Genomic DNA, 27,857 nt, shown 5'->3' on the forward strand with positions numbered 1-27,857 from the left:
ATAATAATAATAATAATAATAATAATAATAATAATAATAATAATAAATTTTATTTATATCCCGCCCTCCCCAGCCGAAGTCAGGCTCAGGGCGGCTAACAACAATAAAACAATACAAAAGTACAACACAAACAACACTCTAAAATCATTCATTATAAAATTAATTAAATTCAAGCCACTGGCCACCATTGGGCCAGAGCTCCGCGAAGATTGCCGAGGGAGGGAGTCAGGCTGTGCCCTGGCCAAAGGCCTGGCGGAACAGCTCTGTCTTGCAGGCCCTGCGGAAAGATCTCGAGTCCCGCAGGGCCCTAGTCTCTTGTGACAGAGTGTTCCACCAGGTCGGAGCCACAGCCGAAAAAGCCCTGGCTCTAGTTGAGGCCAGCCTAACTTCTCTGTGGCCTGGGACCTTCAAGATGTTTTTATTTGAGGACCGTAAGTTTCTCTGTGGGGCATACCAGGAGAGGCGGTCCCGTAGGTACGAGGGTCCTAGGCCGTATAGGGCTTTAAAGGTTAAAACCAGCACCTTAAACCTGATCCTGTACTCCACCGGGAGCCAGTGCAGCTGGTATAGTACCGGATGAATGTGATCTCGCAGCGAAGACCCCGTAAGGAGTCTCGCTGCAGCATTCTGCACCCGCTGGAGTTTCTGGGTCAGTCTTAAGGGCAGCCCCACGTAGAGCGAGTTACAATAATCCAGTCTGGAGGTGACCGTCGCGTGGATCACAGTGGCTAGGTCAGGGTGAGAGAGGTAAGGAGCCAACTGCTTAGCTTGGCGGAGATGGAAAAATGCCGCCTTTGTTATAGCTGCAATCTGCGCCTCCATGGAAAGGGAGGTGTCGAAGATTACACCCAAACTCTTAACGGACGGTGCTGGCACTAACTGCGCCCCCGCAAGAGATGGGAGTTGCCCCCCCAATCCCATATCGTCCTGTCCCAGCCACAGGACCTCTGTCTTCAAAGGATTTAGCTTCAACCGGCTCCCACGTAACCATCCAGCCACAGCTTCCAGACATCTGGTCAGTGTGTCTGGGGCCGAGTCAGAATGGCCATCCATCAACAGATAGAGTTGGGTGTCATCGGCATACTGATGGCAACCCAGCCCAAAACTCCGGACAAGCTGGGCGAGGGGGCGCATAAAGATGTTGAAAAGCATTGGGGAGAGTATCGCACCCTGAGGTACTCCACACACCAAGGAGTGGCGCGATGACAATTCCCCCCCAAGCGCCACCCTCTGTCCCCGACCAGAGAGAAACGAGCGCAGCCATTGAAGGACTGTGCCCTGGATCCCCACGTTGGCAAGGCGGTGGTCCAGAAGTTCATGATCGACCATGTCGAAAGCTGCTGACAGATCTAGAAGAATCAGCAGCCCCGACCCGCCTCGATCCAGCTGCCTGCGGAGATCATCTGTTAGGGCGACCAGAGCTGTCTCGGTCCCATGACCAGCGCAGAAGCCAGACTGGAATGGATCCAGAGCCGATGTTTCATCCAGAAACCCACCAAGCTGTTCAGCAACCGCTCTCTCAATCACCTTACCCAGGAACGGAAGATTCGAAACCGGGTGGTAATTGGATAGATCTAAAGGATCTAATGATGTTTTCTTTAAGAGCAGGCGCACCACTGCCTCCTTCAGTTCCCCTGGGAATGTCCCCGTGCCAAGGGACAAATTGATGATATCCCCCAGGGGGGCCCGCACCTCGTCTGGACACGCTCTAATCAGCCAAGACGGGCACGGGTTGAGAGGACAGGTGGTGGGCTTTCCAGCTCGGAGAAGTCTGTCCACATCGGCTGGGGATATCCGGTCAAAGTGGTCCAATACTGGACCCGAGGACAGTCGAGGGGCCTCCAGTTCCTTTATTGTATCCAAATTGGCAGGGAGGTCATGGCGGAGCAACAAGACCTTCTCCGCAAAAAAGCTCGCAAATGCCTCACAGCCGTGTGTCAAATTGATATTTAAATTTGGCTGTCCTTCAAGGGACATTAAAGACCTGATTATACTAAATAATTGCGCCGGGTGAGAGCTAGCGGATGCAATGGAGGCCGAGAAGTAAGACTTCTTAGCAGCCTTCACCGCCATCTCGTAGGTTTTCATAAAAGCCCTATAAGATGTTCTTGAGGCTCCATCACGGGCACCCCGCCATACTCGCTCTAGCCGTCTGAGGTCCCGCTTCATTTTTCGGAGCTCCTCGGTAAACCAGGGAGCCCGGTTTCTGCAGGGTTGCAGAGGGCGCTTCGGTGCGATCTCATCGATGGCTGCCAGGAGCTGGATATTCCAGCCCTCAACAAGCTCAGTCAATGAGTCGCCAGGGGGAGCAAGGTCCCGCAAGGCTTGGCGGAATCTTATCAGGGTCCATCAGCCTCTGCAGGCGAGCCCAAATCGGCTCGGCACCTAAGCAGGGTGGGGGTGGAAAGTCAATCCTGGCTTTCAGAGCGTAGTGATCAGACCATGGCACCTTCATCGAAGGAGACATGATCACATCTATACCTACACCAAAGATCAAATCCAGCGTGTGGCCTGCTTGATGTGTGGGGCCCGAAACAAACTGGGAGAGCCCTAGTGACGCCATGGAAGACACCAGGTCCAGAGCCTGTGAGGAGGGAGTGGCATCAGCATGGATGTTGAAGTCCCCCAATACCAATAGGTTAGGGAACTCCAAGGCCCAGCCGGCCACCGCCTCCAGCAGGCCTGACAGGGTGGCTGCTGGTGCGCTAGGTGGCCGGTACACCAGCCAGACAGCCAAGCTCTCCTCGGAACCCCACACTAGGCCAACACATTCAATGCTGGGGATCGATGGTGATGGTAGAGCCCTGAAAGGACAATCTTCCCGGATTAATAATGCCACCCCTCCCCCCCGGCCCACAGTCCGTGACTGGTGGAGGACGGAGAAACCCGGGGGCGCCATCTCTCGTAAGGTAACTGTTGCCCCTTCGCGCACCCAGGTCTCCGTCACACAAGCCAGGTCGACCCCCTGCGAGATAAAGAAATCTCGCAGGGTGGCGGTTTTGTTGCCTATAGACCTGGCATTGCACAGCACCAGTGACGGAGGTGAGTAATCCTTGCTCGCCCTACCCTCGTCCCTCGGGATGAGGCGCAGATTGGAAGGGGTACGAGCATATCCATATCTCGATCCCCTTCGCCTATAACATCTGCCCCCACCGCCATACCTCCCTCGCCCCTCCACGGTAGCAATCCCAAGCCTCATAGTAGCCTCCATTGATGGCAATTAATGTTATTCTTTCGCAGCCTAAAACAATAAAACCTTAAAACAATAAAAACAAAAAACAAAACAACCCAGAAAACAATAAAACAATACAAATAAAAACTGCAAAAATTACAAATTCATCAAAATCTAACAAATTCCCAAGCCCACCCAAACATCCATCCCACCCCCATATATAAAAATCTAAAGGGAAAGGAACATTTTAAAACATGTTAAAAAGAACTCTGCACCCCTCTGGGTCCTCCTGGGCAGTAGCAGCATCAGTGGCAACAACCGTCCCTGTGAGGCCCCACCTGGGCCACATAGTAAGTGGCAGGAGCAGTCCTTGTGAGGCTTCAGGCCCCGCCCTGGGCCAGGTGGAAGTGGCAAGAGCAGGGCCCTCAGGCACTCACAGGGGAGTCCTCCTGGGCAGCAGAGCAGTCCTTTTGAGGCTTCAGGCCCCGCCCCAGGCCAGATGGTAAGTGGCAAGAGCAGGGCCCTCAGACGTTCACAGGGGAGTCCTCCTGGGCAGCAGAGCAGTCCTTTTGAGGCTTCAGGCCCCACCCCAGGCCAGATGGTAAGTGGCAGGAAGGAGCAGGACCCTCAGACACTCACAGGGGAGTCCAATACAGCTAACATGGTCAATACCCCCCCCCCCAGCCTCACACCTCCACAGAGATGAACAAGATGAATTTTAACAGGGAGAAATGTAAAGTATTGCACTTGGGCAAAAAAAATGAGAGGCACAAATACAAGATGGGTGACACCTGGCTTGAGAGCAGTACATGTGAAAAGGATCTAGGAGTCTTGGTTGACCACAAACTTGACATGAGCCAACAGTGTGACGCGGCAGCTAAAAAAGCCAATGCAATTCTGGGCTGCATCAATAGGAGTATAGCATCTAGATCACGGGTGTCAAACACAAGGCCCGCGGGCCGAATGCGGCCCGCCAGACCTCGTCATGTGGCCCGTGTAGCGCCTGTCCATTCTACACAGGAAACCTCCACTTTACATGCATTCAGGAAACCTCCACTTGCTTTTATATTGAGCGCATGACATCCTGTGATGTGACAGATACAACCGGCCCTTTGAGGGTGACCAAACTGCTGATGCGGCCCCCCGATGAATTTGAGTTTGACACCCCTGATCTAGATCAAGGGAAGTAATAGTGCCACTGTATTCTGCTCTGGTCAGACCTCACCTGGAGTACTGTGTCCAGTTCTGGGCACCACAGTTCAAGAAGGACACTGACAAACTGGAACGTGTCCGGAGGAGGGCAACCAAAATGGTCAAAGGCCTGGAAACGATGCCTTATGAGGAACGGCTAAGGGAGCTGGGCATGTTTAGCCTGGAGAAGAGGAGGTTAAGGGGTGATATGATAGCCATGTTCAAATATATAAAAGGATGTCATATAGAGGAGGGAGAAAGGTTGTTTTCTGCTGCTCCAGAGAAGCGGACACGGAGCAATGGATCCAAACTACAAGAAAGAAGATTCCACCTAAACATTAGGAAGAACTTCCTGACAGTAAGAGCTGTTCGACAGTGGGATTTGCTGCCAAGGAGTGTGGTGGAGTCTCCTTCTTTGGAGGTCTTTAAGCAGAGGCTTGACAACCATATGTCAGGAGTGCTCTGATGGTGTTTCCTGCTTGGCAGGGGGTTGGACTCGATGGCCCTTGTGGTCTCTTCCAACTCTATGATTCTATGAGATCCCCACCCAACACCAGTCCAGGTGACATAGAAAGACACTCCCCATTATCCAACAATCTACAACTCACTCTCAGCACCCCTCCCCACGCCTTACTAAGTAAAATAATTCCCCTTGTTGCAAGGATTTTTAAGGTACCAGTGAGCCACTCAAATTGTGTCCCAGAATTGACAGACGCAGCACTGGAGAAAAAGAAAGTGATATTTATTGCTGAGCAATAAGTGACCCAGTGGAATCCTTTCCCAAAGACTGGGCCCCGGGCTCTAGCACCCTGAGGCTTTATACCTGAGTACATACATGACATAATCGGATACAATCGCACACGGCAGCAAAAATAAGACCAATGAGAGCATTCAAGCCTTGCCCCCTGATCATGTAAAGAGTTCCCTCCCAACTTCTGCTTTTTCAGTCTGAACATGCATTTAACCTTTCCCCTGATTTATGGTAAGGAGGAAGAAAAAGGAACTTCGGCCCTTATGCTCCTACGCGGCCATCTGCTATACCGGGACATTCTGCGGTTAGCATCTTCCTGTTTGAGCTACTTGGGACCCTGTCTGGACAGGGGGGAAAGTGCCAGCACAGCAGATTTATTGCTTCCCCCTTATGTTAGCAAGACATTGAGAAGAACAAGGAAGGGAACTGGGGCAGAGTTCATTTCGGATTCTTCCAATCTAAGCAATTTGCTATAAGCTTTTGCAGAAGCCGTCATGAGTCAAACATGGATTATATAAAAATCATTATAAGGATATATGGTTATATGGCTAACTGATTATATGAAAAGCATAAGGGTGAAATTCCTCCAGGTGGTCCTGCTTCACCCTAACCTCAATAAAACAATCCACAAACAGGCTAAAATCTGACAAACAAGCAGCACATTGGGGCTGCCAGAGCATATCAACACCCTCATCCCTACCCAACATACCAGTGATGTTAATAACATTAGCAACATTGCTTATGGACCCTCTATCCAACATAGGCGTCACAAAGACGGTTGGAGGATGGATGGCGGCCAACAGATTGAGGTTGAATCCTGACAAGACAGAAGTACTGTTTTGGGGGGACAGGAGGCGGGTGGGTGTGGAGGACTCCCTGGTCCTGAATGGGGTAACTGTGCCCCTGAAGGACCAGGTGCGCAGCCTGGAAGTCATTTTGGACTCTCAGCTGTCCATGGAGGCACAGGTCAATTCTGTGTCCAGGGCAGCTGTTTACCAGCTCCATCTAGTACGCAGGCTGAGACCCTCCCTGCCTGCAGACTGTCTCGCCGGAGTGGTGCATGCTCTGGCTATCTCCTGCTTGGACTACTGCAATATGCTCTAGGTGGGGCTATCTTTGAAGCTGATCCGGAAACTACAACTAATCCAGAATGCGGCAGCTAGACTGGTGAATGGGAGCAGCTGCCGAGACCATGTAACACCGGTCTTGAAAGACCTACATTGGCTCCCAGTGCGTTTCCGAGCACAATTCAAAGTGTTGGTGCTGACCCTTAAAGCTCTAAACTGCCTCGGTCTAATATATCTGAAGGAATGTCTCCACCCCTGTTGTTCTGCCTGGACACTGGGATCCAGCTCCGAGGGCCTTCTGGCGGTTCCCTCACTGCGAAAAGCCCAGTTACAGGGAACCAGGCAGAGTGCCTTCTTGGTAGTGGCGCCCGCCCTGTGGAACGCCCTCCCACCAAATGTCAAAGAGAAGAACAACTACCAGACTTTTAGAAGACATCTGAAGGCAGCCCTGTTTAGGGAAGCTTTTAATGTTTGATGCATTATGATACTTTAATATTTTGTTGGAAGCCACCCAAAGTGGCTGGGGAAGCCCAGCCAGATGGGCGGGGTATAAATAATAAATTATTATTATTATTAAGACACTTAACAGCGTTTCACTGACCACTTCCTATCGCAAACAACAGGGAGGATGGCCTGACCTTGAACCAAGAACTCCATGCCAGCTGAGACCTAGGACCAACTGGCTAAATGCCAGATGGCCCATGGTACCCCAAATAAACATCTATATGACTACATGGGGGATACTTTCTGCAACCCACCCCCCACTCTTTAACCCAAATCTAATTCTAACCTCTTGGTCAGCGCAATTTCACTGGTTTGATGGACAATAGAAGGTGGGAGACTCAGGGCAACCCGGACGGGCTGGCATGGAATCACCCTATATAGTAGATAAGCAAGAGGGCTGGCTTAAAAGCAATTACATTAAAAAACAAACCTCCTTAAAAGTTAGCAAGATAGAACAAGACATCACGGCCCTCTCATCATGCTACAAACAAACAGGATCTTAAAAAGTCCTTAAAGCTATAGAACAAAAACGGAGAGAACTAGACTCCCTAGAAATCAACAAAACAATGATCAACATTCCATACTCTAAACAACGCTTCTGTGAGTATGGAGGGGAAAGCTCCAGACTATTAGCAAAGAGGTGTAGGAAAAAAGGAATACATTGCATCACCAAAAAGATCCCAGCTCGTCAGGGTGCAAGTCCCCCGTGGGTCCGTGCGGTCAGTAAAAGAAGGAGATTCCAGCCAAGGAATTTGGAGCAAAACAGCAGCCAGTAGACTGAGATCCTTTCTTGTTGCGCAACAGGTTCAACAGCAGCGAGGGAACCCAGAGCCATGGGGCAACATTGACTTTTAAAGCTTCCCACCATATCCCAGAATGCAGTTCGTACAGCATCATCAATACGTCATTGCTACACCAACAAAACGTCAGAAAGCGGAGGGTTACACAAGATTAACATAAGGAAAATGAGTCAGTGCAAGACCCAAGGATAGGATTAGCATAGGCAAACAAGTCTCAAGTACCCACCACCCAAAAGTACAACAGAACTTCCTTTGCATGTCTGGACCCCTAGGCAAGTCTGGTGATGGGATTAAAGGTAAAGGGACCCCCGACCATTAGGTCCAGTCGTGCCTGACTCTGGGGTTGCGGCGCTCATCTCGCTTGATTGGCCTTGGGAGCCGACGTACAGTTTCCAGGTCATGTGGCCAGCATGACTAAGCCACTTCTGGTGAACCAGAGCAGCGCACGGAAACACCGTTTACCTTCCCGCCGGAGCGGTACCTATTTATCTACTTGCACTTTGACGCACTTTTGAACTGCTAGGTTGGCAGGAGCAGGGACCAAGCAAGGGAAGCTCACCCTGTCGCGGGGATGCGAACCGCCGACCTCCTGATCGGCAAGTCCTAGGCTCTGTAGTTTAAGCCACAGTGCCACCCGCGTCCCTTAGGCTTTCCAATAATCAGCTCAGCAATTGTCACCTCTGGGTACTTTCTGGAGTCCCTTTTCCAAGGGCAAAATAGCATTGGAATGGAGGAAACTGGCAAAGGAGTTGATTTGATATGATTTATAAAGTGAGATATCTTCCCTGAGCTGTCAAGGCAAAAGGATACATTCAGGCATAATATTTGTAACATTTAACAATTTAAAGATGTGCCCCCCCCCCGTCATTTCTGTAACAACTCCCCCCTTTGGAGATAAATTTGCTTAGGTTCCGTAGGAACTGCAAATATTTTCTCCACATTTAACTACAGTTCACACATAGACATATTTCCCACCCCCCTTTGGTCCTGTATGTGATATAGATATGCACTGAATAATAAGCTGGTATTCCCCTCCCAGATGTGTGGGTTTTTGTAATCGGAAAGGGACTTGCATGTCACGCCTCTTAAGGCCATTTGCAAGTGTAGCAGTGCACATAGTTGGACAAAGGATATCACATAAAAAGAACACATGCTGTGTTTTGTTACTAAATTACTTGTGGCATTCTAGTACTTTGGGAGAAGGAGTGGTCACTAGTGGTCTGTGTTTTACACTTAGTATGAAGTTCTAATAGTGCCTGGAAAGTGCAGTTTGTTTGGTTTTGCCTTTTTGTGATCTCAGGTGTCAGCCTCCTGGTCCCGTGGCCTTCAGCATACCACAGCAACACTCCTCAACATGCACCCTTGGTATAAGGGCTTGCGCTGAATGACCTAAAGCACTACCCCATGTAGCTAGGTGGTGATGCGAAGCCGGTTCACCAGATTACGAGTCTACTGCTCTTAACCACTACACCACACTAATATTACTTCGCCTGTCTTCCCAAGTGATGTATAAAATTTTTCAGAGACACCATTGATGGAATCTTTCGAGCAGTTGGAGATGGCGGTTCTAAGTGGTCCATGTTTCACAAGCGTACAGTAAGGTTGGTAGTACAGTAGCTTTGTAAACAAACATTTTGGTTTCCCTGCAAATCTCCCGGTCCTCAAACACTCTGCACTTCAATTGGGAGAAAGCCACACACCCAGAGCTCAGGCGATGCTGGATTTCGGCATCAATGTTGACCCTTGTGGAAGGATAGCTGCCTAGGGAGAAGTGATTGACATTTTCCACTGTTACACCACAGAGTTGGATTTGTGGCACTGCAGAGGGGTTATTTTGTACTTGGTGCAGCACTTTGTTTTTTGGGATGTTGAGTGACAGGCCAAGCTTCTCGTAAGCTTCTGTGAAGATATTTAGGATGGTTTGGAGGTCATCCTCTGAGCGTGCGCACACTACGTTGTCATCAGCATACTGAAGCTCTAGGATGGAGGTTACGGTCACCTTACTCTTTGCTTTCCGCCTGCTCAGATTGAAGAGCTTTCCTTCTGTTCCATATATGATTTCTTTTTTTTTTTTAATTAAATATTTATTAGCATTTTCAAATAACACACAACAAACAAAAACAAAAAATAAACAAACAAAAACACAAAAATACATAACATTCAAAACTAAACAAAAAAAATAATAGAAAAAACACATAAAGTTTCTAATACTTATTATTCTTAACCTTATTTCTCAGACTTCCTCACACCTCCCCTTCTTGTATTCCAATTTAAATTGTCAGTTCAGCAAGTCCTTAACTTATTTCTTTACCTTAGCTTAAACATTTGTTCTAACATACTATTGCTTTACTTTACTTCTTTTTTCCATTTCTTCAATTTATTTTTAACAGCCTTATTTTCAATTAATTTAAAAAGAAAAGAAACCAATTTTACCTTATTAAAATTACACATCAATACTTATACCTCATTGATTATTCTTAAACCTTTTTCCTAAAGTCGACCAAAATTTCCCTTCCACGATTTACCCAATTTCCTTACCACTAACAAAAAATATAAAAAGCAAATTATCCTTATGTACCCTTTGGATTCCCAACCTCCACCCACCCTTTTCCCGGTTCCAGTCCCCAACCAATATCCATCAGTCTTTATATTATTTATTTAGCCTGGAGATCTCACATCCGAGGCCCTTATATCTCTCTCAGTTCCTTTCTGCCGGTCTCTTTGATAGTCCTTGATGTTAAACCCCAAGTCTCGGAGGGGCTCCGGCCCAACAGAATCCATGTCGCTTCCAGCCAGTCCTCCATACTTAAAGGCAAAGCCTATGGGGTGCTCCAACTCTTGTTTCAAATTTCTTTCAAATCCAGATATCCCCAAAGCTCCAGCTTTCACCAAAAAATTTGTAATCCTCAGGTCTTCAGATCTCCTCCAAAAGGGATCTCTCCATTTTCCAGACTCCCATTCAGACCAGGCTTTCCACATCCACTTTTTATTATCCTTTTTTATCATCATGTCAGGCCTCATATTGTAACTCTCCTTTGACTCCTGCAAATCTCCTGCTCCTCCTTCATTTTCTTCAAAAACAACATATTGCTCCATCGTATCTACACTTTCAGTTTCATTTATTTGTTCAGTTGAATGGGCTTCCTGTTTCAAGTCCTTATCAGGCTCAAAACTGTTGTTTACTGTCCAGTGTAGTAGTGATACCTTTGTAGACAAAGCATTGTACTCATCTTGCAAGTTTCCCAAGAGAACGAGTGCTCTGTCCAATTCTGCTTGAATTTTACATACTCCAGCCATTTTTGTGATGTAGTGTCCCTATTACCCCTCTAGGGGGATTTTAGTTCCTTGTTGTTCCTTTCAGCTCAAAACCAAAAGTCCAGTTATTTTGTATCAGCCCTCCTTATTTTCAACAAGTTATACCAAGTAAACCAGCAAAAACAGCAGAAACAATGTTCTCTTTTTCCAGCTGACAACTAGCTGGCTAGCAGCTCACTTGACAGCTGTCAAAATCTTCAATGCAACAGGCTTTCTCATAGGACGTTCCCGGGTCTCGGGGGGGGGGTGAAATTTCAGCTCCCAAAATTCTTTTTATCCTCCAGTAAGTCTTCTTATAGTATCAAAACCGTGAAGTCAGGATCTTTCATTAAAAAACAAAAAACAGATTCTCTCGACCTTAGCTGCCCAGTCCTTTGCTTTAGATTGTTTACAAAGAGGGGGGGGTGAACTTCCTTTTTAGCCCCTTCCCGCTCGTTCCAAATCCAAAATTAAAAATTTTTAAAGTTCCAATCTCCGTATTACTCACGGGTTTATATTTTAGAGTCCAATCGGTCTTGGAAGAAGTTGGCGCTCTCTGTCAATGGCTTGCGGCTTCACTCCGTAGGCGAGGGAGTACTCTCAGCACCACGCCTCACCCTGCCTCCGTTCCGAAGCCTTTAAAAAGGCTCCGTCGCGGATTGGGGGGGCGCAAATGGTGCCCGCCGAGTCTCTGTGTTCACAGGCATCCGCGCCTGTGATTTTTTTTTTTATAATGATTTTTTATTACAGATTTTTATAACAACACAAACATATAACAAATACATAAACAAACAAAAAACAAAAACAGAACAAAAAACATGTACCATTTCGTATCTTAGTTTCTTATACCTTTCTTCCCCGACTTCCTCATGCCTCCCTTTTCTGTATTCCAAGTTCTTATCAATTACTCAGCAAATCTTCCCTTATTTTAATTAAAATTTAAACTAATCTTCCTTATTCTCCTTGTCTTAACCATTGCTAATAGTAACCATTTACTTTCCAGTCCAACATCATTCTAGCTTTCATTAATTTTATAATATTTCTTTAAATAGTCCTTGAACTTTTTCCATTCTTCTTGCGCTGCTTCTCTTCCCTGGTTTCGGATTCTGCTCGTCATTTCTGCCAAGCCCATGTAGTCTATCACCTTCATCTGCCATTCTTCCAGTGTGGGTAAATCTTGCGTCTTCCAGTACTTCGCAATGAGTATTCTAGCTGCTGTTGTAGCGTACATAAAGAAAGTTATATCTGTCTGTAACACCCCCTGGCCGACAATACCCAAGAGAAAGGCCTCTGGTTTCTTGGGGAAAGTATATTTAAATACCTTTTTCAGTTCATTATAGATCATTTCCCAGAATGCCTTAATCTTCGGGCACGTCCACCAGAGGTGAAAGAATGTACCTTCCTTTTCCTTACATTTCCAACATTTATTGTCAGGCAAATGGTAAATCTTTGCAAGCTTGACTGGGGTTATGTACCACCTATAGATCATTTTCATAATATTCTCTCTTAAGGCATTACATGCCGTAAATTTCATCCCGGTGGTCCACAACTTTTCCCAATCAGCAAACAAAATATTATGACCAATGTCCTGAGCCCATTTAATCATAGCTGATTTAACCGTTTCATCTTGTGTATTCCATTTCAGCAGAAGATTATACATTTTTGACAAATTCTTGGTACTGGGTTCTAACAATTCTATCTCCAATTTTGATTTTTCCACCTGGAAGCCAATTTTACTATCCAATTTAAACACTTCATTTATTTGATGGTAGTGCAGCCAATCTCTCACCTTCCCTTTTAATTTCTCAAAACTCTGCAATCTCAGTTTGTCCCCTTCCTTTTCCAAAATTTCCCAGTATCTTGGCCACTTCGACTCCATGTTTAACTTTTTAACTGCCTTTGCTTCCATTGGCGATAGCCCCGCGCCTGTGATTTTAAGGGTCCCCGCTTCGCCGCAGCGGCCAGACCCAGACGCTACGGAGCCGATTCCCTCCGGAGCTCGGAGGGAATCCGCCATTAAACAATGGCGCCAACCCGGAAGTCTCCATATATGATTTCTACTCCGGTGGGGAGTTTCCCTTCGACAACGTGTAGGATCATGGCAATGAAAATAATGAATAGAGCTGGGGCAATGAGACAACCCTGTTTAACACCTGAAGGGGTAAAAAGCCAAAGAGTCGAGAATATCATAAGGGAAGCTGTAAACGATTAAAAAAAAACCTTAGAGTTCAGCATTTTATTCATTTAAATATTATCACCTTTACATATAATTGTTGTTGTTTGTTGTTTAGTCGTTTATTCGTGTCCGACTCTTCGTGACCCCATGGACAGAGCACGCCAGGCACTCCTGTCTTCCACTGCCTCCCGCAGTTTGGCCAGACTCATGTCTGTAGCCTCGAGAACACTGTCCAACCATCTCGTCCTCTGTCGTCCCCTTCGCCTTGTGCCCTCCATCTTTCCCAGCATCAGGGTCTTTTCCAGGGAGTCTTCGCTTCTCATGAGGTGGCCAAAGTATTGGAGATCAGCTTCAGGATCTGTCCTTCCAATGAGCACTCAGGGCTGATTTCCTTCAGAATGGATACGTTTGATCTTCTTGCAGTCCATGGGACTCTCAGGAGTCTCCTCCAGCACCAGAATTCAAAAGCATCAATTCTTCGGCAATCAGCCTTCTTGATGGTCCAGCTCTCCCTTCCATACATCACTACTGGGAAAACCATAGCTTTAACTATGTGGACCTTTGTCGGCAAAGTGATGTCTCTGCTTTTGAAGATGCTGTCTAGGTTTGCCATCTCCTTTCTCCCAAGAAGCAGGCGTCTTTTAATTTCGTGACTGCTGTCACCATCTGCAGTGATCATGGAGCCCAAGAAAGTAAAATCTCTCACTGCCTCCATTTCTTCCCCTTCTATTTGCCAGGAGGTGATGGGACCAGTGGCCATGATCTTTGTTTTTTTGATGTTGAGCTTCAGACCATATTTTGCGCTCTCCTCTTTCACCCTCATTAAAAGGTTCTTTAATTCCTCCTCACTTTCTGCCATCAAGGTTGTGTCATCTGCATATCTGAGGTTGCTGATATTTCTTCCGACAATCTTAATTCTGGCTAGGGATTCATCCAGCCCAGCCTTTCACATGAAGAATTCTGCATATAAGTTAAATAAGCAGGGAGACAACATACAGCCTTGCCGTACTCCTTTCCCAATTTGGAACCAATCAGTTGTTCCATATCCAGTTCTAACTGTAGCTTCTTGTCCCACATAGAGATTTCTCAGGAGACAGATGAGGTGATCAGGCGCTCCCATTTCTTTAAGAACTTGCCATAGTTTGCTGTGGTCGACACAGTCAAAGGCTTTTGCATAGTCAATGAAGCAGAAGTAGATGTCTTTCTGGAACGTTAACAGTTCCTAGTGCAGGGGTGCCACTAACCTGGCCAGTGGACAGGGCTCACGGGCAATGGGTCCTGATGCGAGGGGGGTCCCTCCAGACCCACCACTGAAATGGGCGAGGCTTTCACCACTGATGGTACTTGATACTTCTCAGTGAAACTGATGTCCATGAAGAGGCCAGAGTCCATCATTGCCTCCAGGGCCAGCATGCCCCCCTGGGGAAAGAGAAGATGGAGAGGGAGAAGGAAATGGGGTGCACAGGGACGGAGCCTCAGCTGAGCCCCTCCTAGCACAGCTGGGGCTTGGCGTTTCCCAACCTCTTGGCCGGACACTCTGCTGCGAAATGCCCCCCCCCCCCCCGCAATACAAGCCCAGTCCCAGGGCCCACATCAGACTTTTCTCTTGGCTAGAGAGAGCGGCTGGCTGCACCTACTTGCATGGCTCCACTTCCAGCCCCACTGCAGCGCTGGAACCCGGGGGCTCCCTCGATCGGAGCTCGGAATCTCAGACAGGCACGTTTCAATGTTAATACGCAACATGATAAAGTCTGGCAGGGCTGCTGGGGGGGTGGGAGTCACCCACGCCAGTTCATCCTTTTTTTTTTTTAAATAAAAATTTTATTAAGATTTTTACATTACAAAATAGAAAAAGAAAAAAGAAAAAATACAAAATAAAAGTAGTTATAAACAATCAATCTTTTCATCACATTATTTTTCATTTACTTTTTTCTCGGACCTCCTCGTACCTCCCTTTTTTGTATTCCAGTTCAATTTATTAGCTCAGCAGTTTCTTTCCCTCTTTATTCTACCCAGATCTTTAATCTTAAATTATTATAGCCTTGAATTTTAACTTATAAAAAACCATTTTTTCATATTCTTTTATACCATTACAGCTTTGTTGTTGTTTAGTCGTTTAGTCGTGTCCGACTCTTCGTGACCCCATGGACCAGAGCACGCCAGGCACTTCTGTCTTCCACTGCCTCCCGCAGTTTGGTCAGACTCATGTTTGTAGCTTCAAAGACACTATCCAACCATCTCGTCCTCTGTCGTCCCCTTCTCCTTGTGCCCTCCATCTTTCCCAACATCAGGGTCTTTTCCAGGGAGTCTTCTCTTCTCATGAGGTGGCCAAAGTATTGGAGCCTCAGCTTCACGATCTGTCCTTCCAGTGAGCACTCAGGGCTGATTTCCTTAAGAATGGATAGGTTTGATCTTCTTGCAGTCCATGGGACTCTCAAGAGTCTCCTCCAGCACCATAATTCAAAAGCATCAATTCTTCGACGATCAGCCTTCTTTATGGTCCAGCTCTCACTTCCATACATCACTACTGGGAAAACCATAGCTTTTACTATACGGACCTTTGTTGGCAAGGTGATGTCTCTACTTTTTAAGATGCTGTCTAGGTTGATCATTGCTTTCCTCCCAAGAAGCAGGCGTCTCTTAATTTCGTGGCTGCTGTCACCATCTGCAGTGATCATGGAGCCCAAGAAAGTAAAATCTCTTACTGCCTCCATTTCTTCTCCTTCTATTTGCCAGGAGGTGATGGGACCAGTAGCCATGATCTTCGTTTTTTTGATGTTGAGCTTCAGACCATATTTTGCGCTCTCCTCTTTTACCCTCAATAAAAGGTTCTTTAATTCCTCCTCACTTTCTGCCATCAAGGTTGTGTCATCTGCATATCTGAGGTTGTTGATATTTCTTCCAGCAATCTTAATTCCGGCTAGGGATTCATCCAGCCCAGCCTTTCGCATGATGAATTCTGCATATAAGTTAAATAACCAGGGAGACAATATACAGCCTTGTCGTACTCCTTTCCCAATTTTGAACCAATCAGTTGTTCCATATCCAGTTCTAACTGTAGCTTCTTGTCCCACATAGAGATTTCTCAGGAGACAGATGAGGTGATCAGGCACTCCCATTTCTTTAAGAACTTGCCATAGTTTGCTGTGGTCGACACAGTCAAAGGCTTTTGCATAGTCAATGAAGCAGAAGTAGATGTCTTTCTGGAACTCTCTGGCTTTCTCCATAATCCAGCGCATGTTTGCAATTTGGTCTCTGGTTCCTCTGCCTCTTCTAAATCCAGCTAGAAACCACTTAATTTCAATCCAACATCATTCTAACATTCATTAATTTTACAATATCTCTGTAGATAGTCTTTAAATTTCTTCCAGGCTTCTTCCACTGACTCTTCTCCCTGGTCTCGGATTCTGCCAGTCATTTCTGCCAATCCCATATAGTCCATCACCTTCATCTGCCATTCTTCCAAAGTGGGTAAATCTTGTGTCTTCCAATACTTTGCAATCAGTATTCTTGCTGCTGTTGTAGCGTACATAAAGAAAGTTCTATCCTTCTTTAACACCAATTGGTCAACTATGCCCAGGAGAAAGGCCTCTGGTTTCTTCAAGAAGGTATATTTAAATACCTTTTTCAATTCATTATATATCGTCTCCCACAAAGCCTTAATCCTTGGGCACGTCCACCAAAGGTGAAAGAATGTACCTTCAGTATCTTTACATTTCCAACATTTATTATCGGGCAAATGGTAGATTTTTGCTAGCTTGACTGGGGTCATGTACCACCTGTATAGCATTTTCATAATATTCTCTCTTAAGGCATAACATGCCGTAAACTTCATACCTGTGGTCCATAACTGTTCCCAGTCAGCAAACATAATATTGTGTCCAATATCTTGTGCCCATTTAATCATAACAGATTTCACCGTTTCGTCCTGAGTATTCCATTTCAACAGCAGGTTATACATTATTGACAAAGTCTTAGTTTTGGATTCTAACAGTTCTGTTTCTAATTTTGATTTTTCCACCTGGAAGCCAATTTTCTTGTCCAAATTATATGCCTCCATTATCTGATAATAATGAAGCCAGTCTCACACTTTGTTCTTTAGTTTCTCAAAACTCTGCAGTTTTAGTCTATCTCCGTCTTGTTCCAAAATTTCCCAATATTTCGGCCATTTAACCTCCATATTGAGCTTTTTCTGAGCTTTCGCTTCCATCGGTGACAGCCACCTTGGGGTTTTATTTTCCCCACGCCAGTTCATCCTTAAGGCAGGGATGAAGGCCCTGATGGAAGTGGAACCGTCAGGCAGCTACATAGCAGGGTGTCCAAAGCCCACCAACGGAGCTCTGCGGCGGACTCGGTAACTGGGCGAGCCCCCTGCCGGAGGTTCTGCAGGGCCATCTCAGCCACCAGAGCGCGATTCAGCTCCCCGAACGTGCCCTCCAGGGTGGCAATGAAGTCGTCCAAATTCCCCAGCAGATGGTCGCTGGCCTCAAGGTACGGAGAGACCCAAGAAAGTGCCGGGCCCACGAAGAGGCTGACCATAAAGCACACACGGCTCCGTGGGGTGGGGAAGTCTGTCTCACAGGTGGGGAACATCAGCCAACACTGGCTGACAAAGCCTTGAAGGGCCCCATGTGTTGGTTTCTATTTCCCTCACTGAGCAGCAACTGCATGTCACAAGACATTGTTTACATTCCACAGTCCAAGTTACTGTTGGGTTCCCACGGGAATGGGAGACTGGATGTGACATACACTGGTTTCCTGTTTTTCAGTGTTCTCTCGGTTTCTTTGTGTCGAGAGTAAGTTTCTTCTCTGCTGTCACAGAGGCAAGATGTATGTTTGTGTGTTCTCGGTATAGTTGAGAAATAAAGATTAGCATGTAGCACATACTGCTTTATCCTTTTGTCTGCGGACTACGCTCTGCTGGGCTAAAGATAAGACGAGCCAGTACCAGCTCCAGATGGGCCAGAGCTGGACAAATTCCAACACCATGCTCCCCCCTGAACCTCTCTGGTTATGGGACAGGGGAGCACGTCAGGCTGGGGCAGCTCAAAGTGCTTGAACCTCCCCCTAGAACATAGCTCCCTAGGTGTAGAGGTTCTGCAGCACCGTGGTGAGATCTATAGGCTGGGCTCCATCCATCTTACACCCTGACCGGGACATAGGTTGGCCACAGCGAACGTTTACGGTTTATGGGCAGTCAAAGTCCTGGTGGAGGACATCAGGACCCGGGGGCAAGATGGTGCGGTGGGAGCAGGAATGGGAATCCGAAGCCAGGAGTCAAGAAGCCAAGGGTCCGAGGATCAGGAAGCCAGGAGTGAGGAAGGAAACGTTTTGCTGTGGCAAAGAGCCAAAGGGAAATGCTGACCTTATATCCCTTCCCGGCTCTTGCCACCAGGTGGTGTGAGTTATCAAGTGGCTTCCCCTGTGCAGCCCTGCCTTGCCTCTTCAGAACAAACTTAGGAAAGCCCTAGTCCTGCAAAGCCCTACCGGTCCCAGGGCCTGGCTCCGGCATGCATTCCTGACAATAACACTACTTCTTTTGGAGTAATATCATAAAATTATGTATCACTGGAAAGATAATATAATCAAGAATGCAATTACCTGGATTCTATCAAAATTTATAGCCAAATAACTAAGAAAAGGAAGCACAACTTGATTAGGTTGACTTGTTATGTGCTTCCTAACAAGTTGGTTGGTTTTTTTGTCTTCTTTCATTTCGTGAGTTTGAAGAACATAATAGAAGAAAAGAAAAATATGTGAGAAGAAGAATCGGAGAAGATTGACATCCCACTTGCATTACACCTACCTTGAAGCACCCAGTTAGTGTGATGATCTGGGGTTGTATGACAGCAAAAGGTGTGGGCAGAATTTGCGTCATTAATGGGAACGTCAATGCCCCCAAATACATAAATACGTGAGCCCAAACTGAAGCCTTCCGCATGTGATCTTTTCCCAGATACTGAAGCATTTTTTATTTATTCATTCATTTATTTTCTATTTCAGCAGGATTCAGCTCCATGTCATGTTGCTCCTTTGTGCAAAAGGCGGTTTCAATATAATCATATTCCATTGCTGGAATGGCCTGGTGGGTTCTGTCCCAGCCGTTCTGTTGGCTGGGACCCCCTCCCCGGCAGCCCTGGCCCTCTCCCCTTGAGAACCAAATACAAACTATACAATAATCCCAGGCCCTGGGAGCAGAGGGGGAACAAGGTGGGGGCGGTGGGGTTGGACCACCACGGGTGCCATCCTGAGGGGGCTGACATTCGTCCTGCCGCCCGCCCGCGCCCGCAACTCCAAGCGTACCCCGAGCCTTCGAGGGAAGGGGGAGCTGCGTTGATGTGTCGCTTTGCCCTCTCCCCTGCCTGCCTGGCTGGCTCTGCACCATTCAAAGGGAATAAATGCAATTTGTCTGATTTTGTTTTTTGTTTTTTTTTTATAATATTTTTATTTTTCCATATAGACACAATACAACAAACATAAACATACAAAAACAAAAACAAAACAAAAAACATGTATCATTTCATATCCTAATTTCATATCCTATCTTCCCCGACTTCCTCATGCCTCCCCTTTCTGTATTCCAAATTCTTATCGATTGTTCAGCAAATCTTCCCTTATTTTAATTTAAATTTAGACTATTCTTCCTTATTCTCCTTATCATAACCATTGCTAATAGTAACCATTTACTTTCCAGTCCAACATCATTCTAACTTTCGTCAACTTTGTAATATTTCTTTAAATAGTCCTTAAATTTTTTCCATTCTTCTTGCGCTGCTTCTCTTCCCTGGTTTCGGATTCTGCTCGTCATTTCTGCCAGGCCCATATAGTCTATCACCTTCGTCTGCCATTCTTCCAGTGTGGGTAGTTCTCGCGTCTTCCAGTACTTCGCAATGAGTATTCTAGCTGCTGTTGTAGCATACATAAAGAAAGTTATATCCGTCTTTAACACCCCTTGGCCGACAATACCCAAGAGAAAGGCCTCTGGTTTCTTGGGGAAAGTATATTTAAATACCTTTTTAAGTTCATTATAGATCATTTCCCAGAATGCCTTAATCTTCGGGCAAGTCCACCAAAGATGAAAAAATGTACCTTCAGTTTCTTTACATTTCCAACATTTGTTGTCAGGCACATGGTAAATCTTTGCAAGCTTGACTGGGGTTATGTACCACCTATATATCATTTTCATAATGTTTTCTCTTAAGGCATTACATGCCGTAAATTTTATCCCGGTGGTCCACAACTTTTCCCAATCAGCAAACAAAATATTATGACCAATGTCCTGAGCCCATTTAATCATGACCGATTTAACCGTTTCATCTTGTGTATTCCATTTCAGCAGCAAATTGTACATTTTGGACAAATTCTTAGTACTGGGTTCTAACAGTTCTATCTCCAATTTTGATTTTTCCACCTGGAAGCCAATTTTACTGTCCAGTTTAAACGCTTCATTTATTTGATGGTAGTGGAACCAGTCTCTCACCTTCCCTTTTAATTTCTCAAAACTCTGCAATCTCAATATGTCCCCTTCCTTTTCCAAAATTTCCCAGTATCTTGGCCACTTGGACTCCATATTTAACTTTTTAACTGCCTTAGCTTCCATTGGCGACAGCCACCTTGGAGTTTTATTTTCCAGCAAGTCTTTATATCTGACCCAGACATTTAATAGTGCTTTTCTGACAATATGATTTTTGAAACTTTTATGTGCTTTAACCTTGTCATACCACAAATATGCATGCCACCCAAAAATGTTATTAAAACCTTCCAAATCCAAAATGTCTGTGTTTTCAAGAAGTAGCCATTCTTTCAGCCAGCAGAAAGCTGCCGCTTCATAGTAAAGTTTAAAGTCTGGCAGGGCAAACCCCCCTCTTTCCTTTGAATCCGTTAATATCTTAAATTTAATTCTGGGCTTTTTGCCCTGCCAGACAAATTTAGATATGTCTTTTTGCCACCTCTTGAAACAATCCATTTTATCAATTATTTGCAATGCTTGGAACAAAAACAACATTCTTGGCAATACATTCATCTTTATAGCTGCAATACGGCCTAACAAGGAAAGCTTTAAGTTGGACCAAATCTCCAAATCTTTTTTCACTTCTCTCCAAGTTTTTTCATAATTATCTTTAAACAAATTCACATTTTTAGCTGTCATATTTATACCCAAATATTTCACTTTTTTAACCACAGTTAACCCTGTCTCATTCTGGAACCTTTCCTTTTCTATCTGTGTCAAATTTTTCTCCAAAACCTTTGTCTTAGACTTATTCAATTTAAATCCTGCCATTTGACCAAACTCTTGAATTATTTCCAAAACTCTTTTTGTGCTAGCTTCTGGCTCTTGTAATGTAAGTACTAAGTCATCTGCAAATGCTCTCAGTTTATATTGTTTAGCTCCGACCTGAATCCCTTTAACCAACTGGTCCCTCCTAATCATATTAAGCAAAACCTCCAGGACTGATATAAAAAGTAATGGGGAGATAGGGCACCCCTGACGTGTCCCTTTTTCAATCTTGAACTCTTCTGTAACCACATTATTTACAATTAGTTTGGCTTTCTGTTCAGAGTATATTGCACCTATACCATTCTCAAACCCTTGGCCTACCCCCATCCCCCGGAGGTTCTTCAACATAAAACTCCAAGAAATGTTGTCAAAGGCTTTCTCGGCATCCACAAATATCAAGACAGCTTTAGTGTTTATGTTCACTTCCAGCTTTTCCAAAATGTCAATTATATTCCTTACATTGTTCGATAAATGCCTTTTTGGGAGAAAGCCCGCTTGGTCCCCGTGAATCTCCTCCATCAAAACTCTTTTCAGTCTCTTTGCTAAAATATTAGCAAAGATTTTGTAATCCACATTCAATAACGAGATGGGTCGGTAGTTTTTAAGTTGGGTCTTTTCAGTCTCTGTCTTTGGTATAAGTGTAATGTAGGCCTCTCTCCACGTATCGGGTGCCCTTTTCCCCTTCATAATCTCATTGCAGACTTCCTTCAAAGGTTGTATCAACCCTTCCTTCAAAACTTTGTAATATTTGGAAGTCAGTCCATCCGGTCCGGGGGATTTGCCCAGCGTCATGCCTTGAATGGCATCTTCTATTTCTTGTGCTGATATCTCCTGATTCAATATTGTCTTACTTTCTTGCGAAACCTTTTCCAGCCCATTTTCCTCGAGGAACTGTTGTATGTCCATTTCTTTCTGCGGCCCTTGTGTGTAAAGTTGTCTAAAGTAGTTCTGAAAACAATTCCTAATTTCCGCTGGGTTGCTTATGTTTTTTCCTTCCACTTCTATATTTGTTACCGTGTTGAGTTTTTGTCTCTTCTTTATTTGCCAAGCCAGTAACTTGCCACATTTATCAGCAGATTCAAAGGTCTTTTGTCTCATTTGTTTAATTTTCCACTCTAATTCTTGATTCATCAGTTCCATATATTGTGTTTGATGAAATTTGATTTCTCTTAAAATCTCTTGGGATTTTGGCTTTGATCTTAATTGTTTTCCCCCTTCTTTTATCTTTTCCAAAATTCTCTCCTTCTTCTCATTTTGCTTTCTCTTCTTTAAAGTATTTTGCTGAATCAAAAACCCTCTCATCACGGCTTTGCTTGCGTCCCATACTATTCTTTTTTCTACTTCAGACCTTAAGTTGATTTCAAAGTAGTCTTTCAAGGTTTTTTGGGCCTTCTTGCAAATCTCCTCATCTCTGAATAAGGTGTCATTCATTCTCCATCTGAAGGAACCAGTTGTTGTTTGCCTCATCACCATCTTTACAGCATTATGGTCGGAGAAAGTTTTTGGGCAGATTTCTACTTTTTTTATGTTCGGAGCCATACTGCTAGTCACCCAGATTTGGTCAATCCTTGTCCATGTCATTTTGGCTTCAGAAAAGAAGGTTCCCTCTCTTTCTAATGGGTGTTTTGTTCTCCAAATATCAATCAAGTCCATATTGTCAGTCATTTCAAAAAAAGTCTTTGGTAGTCTTCCATCTTTTGTTATTACCTGTCTTTGTGCCTTGTCCATATTTGTTGAAACTACTCCATTCATATCTCCCATCAAAATTAAGTTGTAATCCATATGGTCCATCAAGATTTCATGCAACTTCTTAAAAAATTCAGCTTTCCCTTCGTTTGGTGCATAGATTCCCACTATCAAATACTTCTCTCCTTGGGATTGAATTTCAATTGCCAAATATCTTCCTTGATCATCTTTAAAGATTTGTTTCGGTTGCAATTTTTCTTTTGCATAGATCACCACTCCTCTCTTTTTTACTCTGTCTGAGGATATAAATTCCTGTCCCAGTCTTTTATTTATTAGTAATTTTCTGTGTGCTCTTGTCACATGGGTCTCTTGTAGGCAAATCAAGTCCAATTGGTCTTTCTTTAAGGCATGAAATATACTTTTTCTCTTCCTGGGAATGTTCAAGCTGTTACAATTCCAGGTTAGAAGTTGCAGAGCCATGATGGGATTATTTACTCCTTCCTCCTACAGCTCCCTGTTTTTGTTCCTCGTCCGTCGGTGGTGCCGTGTTCGTGTCCAGTGATGGATGCCCCTGTCCTGGAAATGTCTCTTTCTGTAGGTCTTCTTCGTGCTCTCCCAAGAACTTGTCTTTATCACTTACAGTCTTTATTCTTCTCTTCTTTCCCTTATATTTAAAAGACAGGCCTTGGGGAAATTCCCACCTGAATGGTATGTAGTTCTTCTTCAGCAGTGTCACCAGGTCCTTATAATGTCCTCTTGCGTCCAAGATACTCTTAGGGATGTCTTTAAAAATCTCAATAAAAAAGTCTTCAATTCGAAGGGCTGTTTGGTAGTGCAGGTTCAGTATTTTATCTCGCTCCTCCTTTGATCTTAGAGTAATAAGACAATCTCTGGGTCGATTCTTCTTCTGTCTTGTTCCCAATCTAAATGCACTTTCTATCTTAAAGTCCTCTTTCTTCAACTCCTGCTTCCAAAAATCAGAAAATTCTTTTGTCAAATAATCCACCAAGTTGTCTCCTTCCTTTTCCGGCACAAGTCTGATCCTTAAATTCCTCTCCTTGCGTTGCATATCCTGCATAGAGAGTGCCAGTTCATACTCGTCCAATTTCTTGTAAACTGGTGGAAATTTTTCCTCCGCAGCAGTTGCAATTTCCTTAGCTTCCTCAGCTATCTTTCGTGTTATAGATGAATCTTCCAATAATTTCCCAATTGCTTCTGCATTTGAGTTCACTTTATTCCCAAGGTCAGTTATACTTTTAGTATTTAGGTCAATTTTCCCAGAGATTTCTTCAATTTTTTTATTTGTTTCAGCAACTTGTACTTTAGTTTCAGCAACTTGCAATTTAGTCTCTGCGCCTTGCTTTTTTAGTTCCTCCAAAGAGTCATTTATCTTCTCCAATACCTTAGCAAATGATTCTTCTGTAGACATTGCTTTCACTTTTGGCTTTGCAGCCACTATAGTTCCAGAGGCTCCTGTTACAGAAGCCCTTCTTTGCATGAAAGGGTCAATTTTATATTGTCTGCCAGATCTCAAGGTTGTTTCTTGTAAATCCCCTTTCTCTTTACTCAATTTGTCTGATTTTGTTACCCTCCCTTGAAAAGAAAAAAACACAGAAGACACGCAGCAAGCTTTAATTATGATTGCAAGTGAGTAGCAGCAGCAGCAGCCCAGAGCTGGACGGACCCTGGAGAGGGCCAGGGCCGTCTTTACCTGGGGGGTGCAAGGGGTGGGGGCCAGGGGCTGCCACTGAAGCCACCTAAGCTCTTAACCATCTACCTCTTATGAAGTAATAAATAATTTTGATCAAGCTAGAAAAACAAAATACATATTGTCAGAGGCTCAGGAGCAGAAGAGCAGGGGAGAGAGCAAATAGAGAGCGGAGGAGAGGAATCAGAGGGGAGCGTAGGGGAATATGACAGTGACCCGAGAGATTCCATGAGCTTCTCCAGCGAATCAGAAGATTCCCAGAAGGGGGCGCCTATGGTAAGGTCGAGGGGGGTCCCAGGGGGGACGCTCCATAAACAAGGGACCATAGGGGACTCGCAAGGGAGCAGCGGAGGTTCAGGACCAGTTCCCCCACCAGAGCGTAGTGGGGGGGAAGAGTCACATGAGTCAGGACCAGCTTCTCCTCCAGCGGGGAGAGAAGATGAGTCAGGGGTAACCACGCCCCCATCGGGAAGTGGGGAAACAGAGGGAAGGCCAGGTACAGCTAGCCTCCCCGAAAGAGGGAGCAGTGACACAAGTGTAACGGTCAGAAGGAAAGTGGGAGGCTGCGCGCGCGCGCCAAGTTCAAATGTGGAGGAGCGCGGCACAACAGAAAACCCGGATTGGGAGCCAGGTCCGAAAGCCCGAAGGAGGGAGGGGGAAGAGTCAGGGGACTCCGCGTCAGAGGAGTCTAGGAGGGCTGAGACTCCGACTAGCAGGAGGACCCAGAGAAGGAAGGAACAGAGGAAGAGGTGGAGTAAGGCTAGAATCTTAAACTGGTGTCAGGGGGGAGGAGATTCAGATGGAACTTCGACGGTCTAAGGTATAGACGTAGCGTTGCGCGCTGCGCGTCTGGAAATGAAACTGAGCTTCAATAAAGACTTTTTTACTTGAGGAAGAAGCAGCGTTGGTCTTGTGTGAGCTGGGACCTTGGGCAGCGCTGAAACATATATACCCAGGTATTACTGAAATGTATACCTACTTTTCCTCTAAAGGACTTGAGACTGCGTGTGCTCATTTACCAGCGGAGGCGCTTGTCAAACTGTTGCAGGAATTTATGTATAGGTTGGGGGGGGGTTGCCCCTCCAGCAGACATCATGCACATGCAGCCCACCACCAAATCAGCACCATCACTTTTGTGACTTGTCCCCACAAAACACTTCCTCACAGTTTCTTCCTATCTGTTCAAAGGGCCTCTGCTGCACGATACCAAATGTAAGAATTCACTGATAAATGTACCTATGTACTGGCTCACTAAGGAAACTTCAGAAATTCCTATAGACCTGTGAGCTCAGCTCCTCAGCAGCCCCTCTGCCTGAGCGATAATCCCTGGCATCCTGATACCTGAGTGCCAGACAGGTAGCCATTCCAGAAATAACAAACTCAGAGGAAGACAAAAGGGTGGGATGAACTTGGCTGGGAAACAGGGAAATGTAAAGATCTCTTTTGTGACACTCGATGGGTGTTTGGTGGAGGGCAAGGGGAACCATGGGGCAGGGTCCAGGATGCTCAGATTACTGCCACCAGACCTCCTCTTTCTTGATGTAACCGTGATGTATTAGTGATGTAGTTGGGGGGGGCATTAGCAGAAGCTAATAAAAGTTTGGATTCTCTTGTTCCACCTGGTGGCAGGTGGGAGTCCTGTCGCCAGAGTCTTCAATCAAGACCAAGCCGACTGGCTGCTGTGTTGCTCTGCTATTCCTGGCCGGTGTCCTTGTTTTTTGTCCATGGGAGACTCAGATTTCTCCGTTAACAATTCTCAATGGTGCCGTGCACTGAAATTAACTAAATTTGGGGGCAAGGGGCAGGTCTTTGCACCCCGGTAGCGCATATGCTAAAGACAGCCCTGGAGGGGGCTTTGACTCCCGAGCGCAGCCCAGCATAGGATCGGGTCTGCACAGAAAATGAGGGGTGGCGACACCTGCGGGCAAGGAAAGGCAACCAGCGCTGGGCTTCCCTGGCAACGTCCCCTTGACCAGCGCCTGTGACGAGGCCCCCCCCCGGAGGGGCGCCATGCAGCGGAGCGGGGGGTCGGCAGTCACCCCTCCAGTCCAGCCCTGGGGGTCTTGACGGGAAAATCCGAGGGCTCCCTTGGACAAAAGCAAAGACACCAACCAGGATTACTTGGAGCAAAACAGCAGCCTGTGGGCTTGGCCTTTCTTGAACTGTTGCAACAGGGTGCTCCCCTCACTTGCAGGAGAGAGGAAAGACCCAGAAAAATGGTGTGCAAGGCCTTATAAAGACTTTTGAAATTGCCACCCTGTAGATCAAGACCCCCCCTCCCTCCCTCCCTCCCTCCCATGTCTGAATTCTAGGGTGAGTTTCCTTACTTCCTGCAAAGCCCTTTTCCCTGCAAACTGTTCCTCCGGTTTCTGGCCAAGGGAAGGAGATGCTCAGAGCCCAACCGATAGCCTCACCCCCAAAAGGATATCTGGGCATTGAGGTAGCCAGGGGGGCAGCTGCCCCCCTAAATCCATAGAAAAATAATAATCTGAGGTTTTGCCAAGCAAGAGAGGGCTGAGCTGGGGGACTCGGCTTTGCAAGGGTTAAAGGGAACCGAGCTGCCTTCCTAGAGAGGCCAGGAAGCAAGGGGGGGCCAGGTCCTCCAGAGCCAAGGCCCCTCCCTCCCCAGTGTCTCTCCTGCAAGGGCTGCCTGGCTCTCCCCTCCTGGGATCTGGTGAGTCTCCTCTCTCTCTGGGATCTGGTGGGGGTCCCAGGGCTGCAGCAGGGGAGGGGGCCGGGGGGGCCTGATCAGGGAGGAGAGGGTCCTGCCAGGGAGGGGCCAGGGCTGCCACGCTCTCCTTCCTGCAGAGCAGAGGGTCCCAAACCCATTTGGCCTTTCGCCCCCCCCCTTCAGAAAAAATCTCCCTTCTTTAAACAAAGGAGTCCCTGGGACTTGGCCTCTGTGACGTCTCTCATCGTCATTGCACAACAGAGGGAACATGTGCATATGGTTTTCCAAAGCTGGACGAGGAGGTGGACTAGCCCCCACTCAAAAAAAAAAAACCGTGGGGAGGAAGGAAGGAAAGGTGGGAGAGAAAGGCCAGGAATAAAGAGAGGGATCCCAGCCCATAGTCTGGCTGCTGCATTGCATCCCAGTTTCCCAGTGTCTCCCAGGGCAGCTCCCCACGGAGGCCACGGCAGCCATCCCCTCGCACCCAGAGCAGGGCATCCCAGGACCACATCCTCTCAGCCGGAAATGGGCGCTGCTACTCCCTGAGCCTCCAGGGACC

At 46.1% G+C, this 27,857-nt stretch overlaps 2 protein-coding genes across 7 annotated transcripts in view; one reads left to right on the forward strand and one right to left on the reverse strand.

Annotated features, from left to right (window-relative positions):
* The window catches only part of LOC310760704 (uncharacterized protein), a 395,412-nt gene that overhangs the window by 91,780 nt on the left and 275,775 nt on the right, over positions 1-27,857 (reverse strand). The gene's annotated exons all lie outside the window — the stretch shown is intronic.
* LOC310760669 (uncharacterized protein) overlaps positions 27,242-27,857 on the forward strand; it is a 93,823-nt gene continuing 93,207 nt past the window's right edge. Inside the window, exon 1 of the mRNA XM_083609576.1 lies at positions 27,242-27,301. The gene's annotated coding sequence lies outside the window, so the exon portion shown is untranslated. The remainder of the gene's footprint in view (positions 27,302-27,857) is intronic.

Source organism: Podarcis filfolensis (genome assembly GCF_964270895.1).
Source record: "Podarcis filfolensis genome assembly, chromosome: 4".
Classification (NCBI taxonomy): Eukaryota; Metazoa; Chordata; class Lepidosauria; order Squamata; family Lacertidae; genus Podarcis; species Podarcis filfolensis.